Here is a 7,441-nt window from a genome sequence, read left to right on the forward strand (position 1 = left end):
ATACTTAATTACGTACATTTAAAACCAAATACTTATATACTTTTACTCAGGTATGACTATTGGCTATTGACTATTGGTACTTTTTACACCAATGATCTCTCTCTCTCTGTCTCAATCTCTCTCTGCCCCTCTCTCTCTCCCTGTCTCTGTCTCTCTCTCGCTCACAGGCTCTCTCTCTCTGTCTCTCAATTCAATTCAATTCGCTTTATTGGCATGAAGTAACAATGTACATATTGCCAAAGCTTATTTTGGATTTTTACAATATAAAAATAAATAAAAATGAGAATCAAAATTGTCAACGGGACAACAGTAACAACAATAACCAAGGGTGGGGGCGCTAGAGAGCGTGATATGGAGTAGACGTGCTTTGTTCGAGCTCCGCTCTATTTTGAAACAAATTAGTATTTATCTTAACCTCTCACAACCTATAACTTCAAACAAAGGGAAAAGGCACCAAAAAAAGGGGCGCTAAACAAGATCATTTGAATGAGATAGACAACGAACCAATTTCAACGTCTCCAACCCACGAGGAGTTAGCTGAAGAGGCTAGCTTCCAAGAGATCCCCACAGAGCCTACGCAAAGTGACATACTGGCTGCCATAAACTCACTAAGCAAGAAGGTGGACACAAGGTTGACTGATATCTCAAAGAGTATTGGGACTTTGGCCGAAACTGTGAAGGCAACTAAGGGAAGGGTGCATGAGGTTGAGCAGACGACCGTTGATCACGAGGCCAGGCTACAGGACATAGAGAAACAGTGCGCAACGTTCAAAAATGACAACAAAACCCTGAAAGCCCGACTGGAAATGCTCGAGTCGCATTCAAGACGCCAGAACATCCGAATATGTGGGATCCAGGAGGACACAAAGAAAGGGAAACCCACTGAATTTGTCTCGGAGCTGATACAGGCATTGCTGGGGAGTGAACACTTCAAAACTGCCATCCTGATCGACCGCGCACACAGATCTCAGGCAACGAGGCCGGGCCAAGGGCGGGCAACCAAGGCCATTCATTGTACGGCTGCACTATCCCCAGACCAGGGATCTCATCCTCAAGCTGCCTAGTCAAAGGTTCCCCCTTAACTTCAACGGAGCCAGAGTGTCTTTCTACCCAGATCTTACCTTGGAGGTGAGGAACCAACGGAAAGAGTATGATGAGGTACGCAACAAATGCAGGGCGGCCAACATCCGATATGGATTCCTCTTCCCAGCCCGGTTTAAGGTGACAGTCGAAGGATCAACACGTACGTTTAACAACCCAAAAGAGGCCGAACTGTTCTTGACAAGCAAGCTCCCTGGCTGAGGATACAGAACGGCTGTGTCAGGCTGTGAATTTCCGGCCTATGTCTTTTCGACCAGAAGATCAGAATTTGGGACTTATATGATAGGTGAGATGTTGTGGCTAATATAGCATTATTTAGCACATCATGTTTTAGCACCACTCACCCCCTAACGTGAGAGTTAAGTGTTATTTAATATTACTTTATATGCAGAGCATCTATAGACGACGAGTTAGTTCAAGCTGTATGTCTAGACACCCTAAGGTTTGTGTGTTAGCCAAGGAGTGCTTCGTTTGGGGAAGTCACTCAGTAAAGGGACGGGAGGGGGGATGGGGTCTGTGTTTTATGTTCACATTTATTAATACAGGTGGCATGACAAGCTCCCGCACGGCGGGACGTTTTTCTTCTGGGTTTTGTATGACAGCAACAATTTGCTCTAAAATAAGATATGCCACATAGTGACAGAGCACAGAGTAGACCAGGTGGAATAAAGATAGTCAGCTGGAACTGTAATGGCTTAGGGCATGTGGTGAAACGAGCTAAGGTTTTTTCTCATCTTAAATCACTGGGGGCTGACATAGTGCTTCTTCAAGAAACTCATATTAAACACTCCGCTCAGACCAAGCTACGAGTCGGCTGGATCGGTCAGATATACCAGTCTAACTTTGATGCAAAAGCGAGAGGGGTAGCAATCCTGATAAGGAAAAACATTCCTTTTGTTTACTCATCCTCCATTTCAGATCCTAATGGTCGGTATATTATTGTGGCTGGTACACTGAATTCGAAACCAATAACCTTGGTCAATTTATATGGACCCAACTTCGATGATCCATTATTTTTTCAAAAGGGTATTTAAGGCCATACCAAATATCTCGGATACAAGTGTTATTGTGGGAGGTGACTTTAACTGTACATTAGATCCTCTTTTAGATAAACAGCTATCAAGGTCACTTCAACAATCAAATGCCAGTGTCTGTCAAAATACATTGATGACAAACCTTAACATTGTCGATATTTGGAGACTGACGCACCCAACAGACAGGGATTATTCTTTCTTTTCATCAGTTCATAAATCATATTCCAGAATGGACTATTTTTTGTTGGACTCCAAACTAATTTCAGCAGCTGAGTCGGTTACCTATCACCCTATTCTAATTACGGACCACTCTCCTCTGTCCATGGTGCTGAAACTCGACAATATGTCGACAGGTCGGCGACCGTGGCGCTTAGACGCATGCCTGTTGAAAGATGAGGTTTTTTGTCAGTATTTGAAGGAGCAGATTGCCTTTTTCCTCTGAACTAACGACACAGGGGATGCTGACGACTCCACACTTTGGGAATCTCTAAAGGCTGTGATTAGAGGTTACATTATTTCTTATACATCAGAGAGGAAGAAACGCGCCAATACTAGGCTGAGAGAAATTGAAAGAGAGTTAGGGGAACAGGAGAACGTCTTTAGGACGAATTCCTCGTATACAGTCCTTGAGAAGATCACAAAGTTAAAATATGAATACAATACCATCCTTTCGAAACGGGTGGGCTCTTTACTTGCTAGAACGCAACAAAGTTATTTTGAACTGGGTGACAAAAATTATTAGCAAGACAGCTTAGGCATGTACAGGCAACTAGAGCTATTCACAAAATAAAAGACAAGAAGGGTAAAATAGTAATAGGATATTAATAAATGCTTTGCACAGTTTTACTCAGAGCTATACCAATCAAAATGCGATGCTACTGATCCACAAACTATGGAACGCTTTCTCGCTGAATGTGAACTTCCTAAACTAGACAGGGGGGCAGCTGCTGCACTCGATGCAGGGATAACTTTAGAGCAAATTAACGACAGCGATAGCACAATTTCCAAACAGCAAGGCCCCTGGGCCCGATGGATATGTAATAGAATTCTATAAGAAGTACCGCGCCAGTCTATCTCCACTTATGTTGCGAATGTTTAAACACTCCAAAGAAAATGCCAAACTCCCGCAAAAAAAAAAAAAAAAAAGATAGAGATTCCATGGAGATGTCGTCTTATCGCCCGTGTCGTTACTCCCCATAGAAAACACGATGTTGACAAAGATATTGGCAAACCGATTGAAAACATATATTTCTGACATCATACACCCTGACCAGACAGGTTTTATCCAGGGCCGACATATATACTACAGTTTGAGATGCCTTTTCAACGTAATGTATCCTGATCATAAGGTTGAGGCAGTGGTAATAGCTCTTGATGCAGAGAAGGTTGAGGCAGTGGTAATAGCTCTTGATGCAGAGAAGGTTGAGGCAGTGGTAATAGCTCTTGATGCAGAGAAGGTTGAGGCAGTGGTAATAGCTCTTGATGCAGAGAAGGTTGAGGCAGTGGTAATAGCTCTTGATGCAGAGAAGGTTGAGGCAGTGGTAGAGCTCTGTTGCAAGGTTGAGGCAGTGGTAATAGCTCTTGATGCAGAGAAGGCGTTTGATCAGATTGAGTGGAAGTATATGATGTTGGTTCTGGAGCATTTCGGGTTTGGAAAGGAATTTATTAATTGGATAAGAATGATTTATGCACACCCAATGGCGTCCGTGGTAACCAATCAGGAAATGTCGCAGTCATTCCGCCTGTTCAAGGGGTGCCGACAGGGGTGCCCTATTTTGCCTGCTCTCTTCGCTATAGCCATGGAACCCGTTGCTACTCTGCATTCGGGCATGTGCCGATTGGATAACTGGAGGGAGAAGGGGCTCTGTTAAAATAAAAGACACACAGCACAAAATTTCCCTATATGCAAATCCCACAGATGTTCTTTTGTTTTTGTCCATGCCTAAAACTTCTATTCCACCCTTACTTAACTTGATAAACACATTTGGCTCCTTCTCTGGCTACAAGATAAACTGGCAAAAATTGTGTAGTGAGTTGATGCCAATATCACGGCCTGTGGATATGCAATTTCTGCAATCTACCCCTAGTTTAGAACAGTGAGGGACAAGTTCACAAGCCTTGGCATTGTAGTGACAAGAGACCTTGATCAGCTATTGAAAGTCAATAAGATTCTTGCTATTGGGACATGAAAATATATCAGCTTAAACAAAATATAGATTTTTGGAAAACTGCCTATCTCCTTGGTTGGTTGATAGAACCACAGACAATTAAAATGGTTCTCCTACCCAGGTTTCTTTACCTCTTCCAATGTCTACCCAATTTCATACCACAAAGCTATCCCTCCTTTGAGCTGTCACAGTTACCCCCTTTCAAGATTTTAAGAAACTGGATTCAATAGTAACTCCATTTTTATGGGATAACAAGGCAGCCAGAATTTCAAAGAAGCATTTATGCAAGTACAAGATAGAAACCTTCTCCAACCTATCTCCTGGGGGCTTTGGCCTTCCTCACTTGAAACTGTATTATTGGGCTGCTAATCTGAACATTGTCTTTCTGGAGGCAACCTTCTCCTCCCTCCTGAAAGCTTACCTTTTGAAAAGAAGGTCGATGAGACAGAAGGATATGCCTGCATGGCTTTTGATTGAGCAGGCCTCCTGTCAATGTTCCTCACTCCCTGCACTTGTTAATAGTCCAGCATATGTGAAGAAAATCCACTTATGACTCTAACCCAGTCATTTGTCATACGCTTGGGATCTGGAAACAGATTAGGTATTTTCTTAACATACCCACTGTTTACATAGACAGCCCAATTTGCCTGAATCATGCTTTCCACCCCGCATTGGATGATGTGGTGTTTTCACAGTGGAGGGAGAAGGGGCTCACAACAATTGGTAATCTATACATAGATGGTCATTTAGCTTCATTTCAACAATTACAGGGAAAGTTCAACATGCCAAAACATTTTTTCAGATACCTCCAAATCAGGAATTTCTTAAGGACACATATCCCACAGTATGGCATGAAGCCAAATAGTCCTACATTAGATAGCTTGATCCTAGTCAAACCCCATTCAAAAGGGTCGGTCTCTAGACTGTATGATGTGCTACAGGCCCACATATAGGTATCCACAGACACTATTAAAAGGGCTTGGGAACAAGAACTTGGTTCAGAAATCTCATATGAGGACTGGGTAGAAGCTCTCAGGAATATAAACCACAGTTCAGTGAATGCCAGACACAACCTTGTACAGTTTAAGGTGATACAAAGGTTACATTACTCAAAAGTAAAACTGTATAAAATATTCCCGGACACCTCACCACTGAGTGAGAGGTGCAAGCAGGATGAGGGGACGTTTGACCCACTTATTCTGGACATGCCCTAAGTTAAATCAAATCAAATCACATTTTATTTGTCACATACACATGGTTAGCAGATGTTAGTGCGAGTGTAGCGAAATGCTTGTGCTTCTAGTTCCGACAATGCAGTAATAACCAACAAGTAATCTAGCTAACAATTCCAAAACTACTACCTTATAGACACAAGTGTAAGGGGATAAAGAATATGTACATAAAGATATATGAATGAGTGATGGTACAGAGCGGCATAGGCAAGATACAGTAGATGGTATTGAGTGCAGTATATACACATATGAGATGAGTATGTAAACAAAGTGGCATAGTTAAAGTGGCTAGTGATACATGTATTACATAAGGATGCAGTAGATGATATAGAGTACAGTATATACGTATACATATGAGATGAATAATGTAGGGAACATTATATTATGTAGCATTGTTTAAAGTGGCTAGTGATATATTTGACATAATTTCCCATCAATTCCCATTATTAAAGTGGCTGGAGTTGAGTCAGTGTGTTGGCAGCAGCCACTCAATGTTAGTGGTGGCTGTTTAACAGTCTGATGGCCTTGAGATAGAAGCTGTTTTTCAGTCTCTCGGTCCCAGCTTTGATGCACCTGTACTGACCTCGCCTTCTGGATGATAGCGGGGTGAACAGGCAGTGGCTCGGGTGGTTGCTGTCCTTGATGATTTTTATGGCCTTCCTGTGACATCGGGTGGTGTAGGTGTCCTGGAGGGCAGGTAGTTTGCCCCCGGTGATGCGTTGTGCAGACCTCACTACCCTCTGGAGAGCCTTACGGTTGTGGGCGGAGCAGTTGCCGTACCAGGCGGTGATACAGCCCGACAGGATGCTCTCGATTGTGCATCTGTAGAAGTTTGTGAGTGCTTTTGGTGATAAGCCAAATTTCTTCAGCCTCCTGAGGTTGAAGAGGCGCTGCTGCGCCTTCTTAACGATGCTGTCTGTGTGGGTGGACCAATTCAGTTTGTCTGTGATGTGTACGCCGAGGAACTTAAAACTTACTACCCTCTCCACTACTGTTCCATCGATGTGGATAGGGGGTGTTCCCTCGCTGTTTCCTGAAGTCCACAATCATCTCCTTAGTTTTGTTGACGTTGAGTGTGAGGTTATTTTCCTGACACCACACTCCGAGGGCCCTCACCTCCTCCCTGTAGGCCGTCTCGTCGTTGTTGGTAATCAAGCCTACCACTGTTGTGTCGTCCGCAAACTTGATGATTGAGTTGGAGGCGTGCGTGGCCACGCAGTCGTGGGTGAACAGGGAGTACAGGAGAGGGCTGAGAACGCACCCTTGTGGGGCCCCAGTGTTGAGGATCAGCGGGGTGGAGATGTTGTTGCCTACCCTCACCACCTGGGGGCGGCCCGTCAGGAAGTCCAGTACCCAGTTGCACAGGGCGGGGTCGAGACCCAGGGTCTCGAGCTTGATGACGAGCTTGGAGGGCACTATGGTGTTAAATGCCGAGCTGTAGTCGATGAACAGCATTCTCACATAGGTGTTCCTCTTGTCCAGATGGGTTAGGGCAGTGTGCAGTGTGGTTGAGATTGCATCGTCTGTGGACCTATTTGGGCGGTAAGCAAATTGGAGTGGGTCTAGGGTGTCAGGTAGGGTGGAGGTGATATGGTCCTCAAAGCACTTCATGATGACGGAAGTGAGTGCTACGGGGCGGTAGTCGTTTAGCTCAGTTACCTTAGCTTTCTTGGGAACAGGAACAATGGTGGCCCTCTTGAAGCATGTGGGAACAACAGACTGGGATAGGGATTGATTGAATATGTCCGTAAACACACCAGCCAGCTGGTCTGCGCATGCTCTGAGGGCGCGGCTGGGGATGCCGTCTGGGCCTGCAGCCTTGCGAGGGTTGACACGTTTAAATGTTTTCCTCACGTCGGCTGCAGTGAAGGAGAGTCCGCATGTTTTAGTTGCGGGCAGTGTCAGT

The sequence above is a fragment of the Oncorhynchus nerka genome, linkage group LG9a, assembly GCF_034236695.1.
Source record: "Oncorhynchus nerka isolate Pitt River linkage group LG9a, Oner_Uvic_2.0, whole genome shotgun sequence".
NCBI lineage: Eukaryota > Metazoa > Chordata > Actinopteri > Salmoniformes > Salmonidae > Oncorhynchus > Oncorhynchus nerka.